General features: G+C 39.0%; 1 protein-coding gene across 1 annotated transcript in view; it reads right to left on the reverse strand.

The window, feature by feature from the left end:
- Window positions 1–790, reverse strand: part of PSMG2 (proteasome (prosome, macropain) assembly chaperone 2) — a 14,661-nt gene that overhangs the window by 13,345 nt on the left and 526 nt on the right. The window lies entirely within an intron of this gene.

The following is a 790-nucleotide window of genomic DNA, read 5'->3' on the forward strand; positions in this document are numbered from 1 at the left end:
GAATTCGTACTCAAAAGTTTCATCTTTTAAAAGCTTACTTTTATTCAGTTGGGGTAATAATTGTAGGTTTTTTACTATTAGCTCAAGAATTCTAACCCTCTCCATCTTTTAGTCATTACTTTCTCTATGAAGCTTTTCTTAGCAGGCCCATCTGTCCCTCCTCCTCCCAATTATCTCAGGGCCTTATTGATTTACATGTGTTTCCAACTAGACTGTAAATTCCTTGAGATTCACCTAGTCTTATATCTAATATTGGCACATAATAAAATGTTGATTAAAACAACGAATTAATATAGGCAATTGTAAAAACGACAAAACTGGGTTAGCTAGTGGCAAAAGTTACTTTTATCACCCTATCAGTAGTTCTCTGGTTAACAACAATGACGTACTAGCTTAAGACTGACTCTAAAACTAGTTGAAAAAAGATCTTCTAGGATGAAATTTAAGGATGTCCTCAACAACATATGTACAATGAATCTGGAATTATACTATCATAAGCAACAAAGACTACAACGGCAAACTTGAATATGTTTTTCTTTTTTGAGACAGAGTCTCACTGTGTTGCCCGGGCTAGAGTGCTGTGGCGTCCTAGCTCACAGCAACCTCAAACTCCTGGGCTCAAGCGATCCTCCTGCCTCAGCCTCCCGAGTAGCTGGCACTACAGGCATGCGCCATCATGCCCGGCTAATTTTTTCTATATATTTCTGGTTGTCCGATTAATTTCTTTCTAATTTTAGTAGAGACGGGGTCTCGCTCTTGCTCAGGCTGGTCTCGAACTCCTGAGCTCAAA

The sequence above is a fragment of the Propithecus coquereli genome, unplaced genomic scaffold (genome assembly GCF_000956105.1).
Source record: "Propithecus coquereli isolate 6110/MARCELLA unplaced genomic scaffold, Pcoq_1.0 Scaffold308, whole genome shotgun sequence".
NCBI classification, from domain to species: Eukaryota; Metazoa; Chordata; class Mammalia; order Primates; family Indriidae; genus Propithecus; species Propithecus coquereli.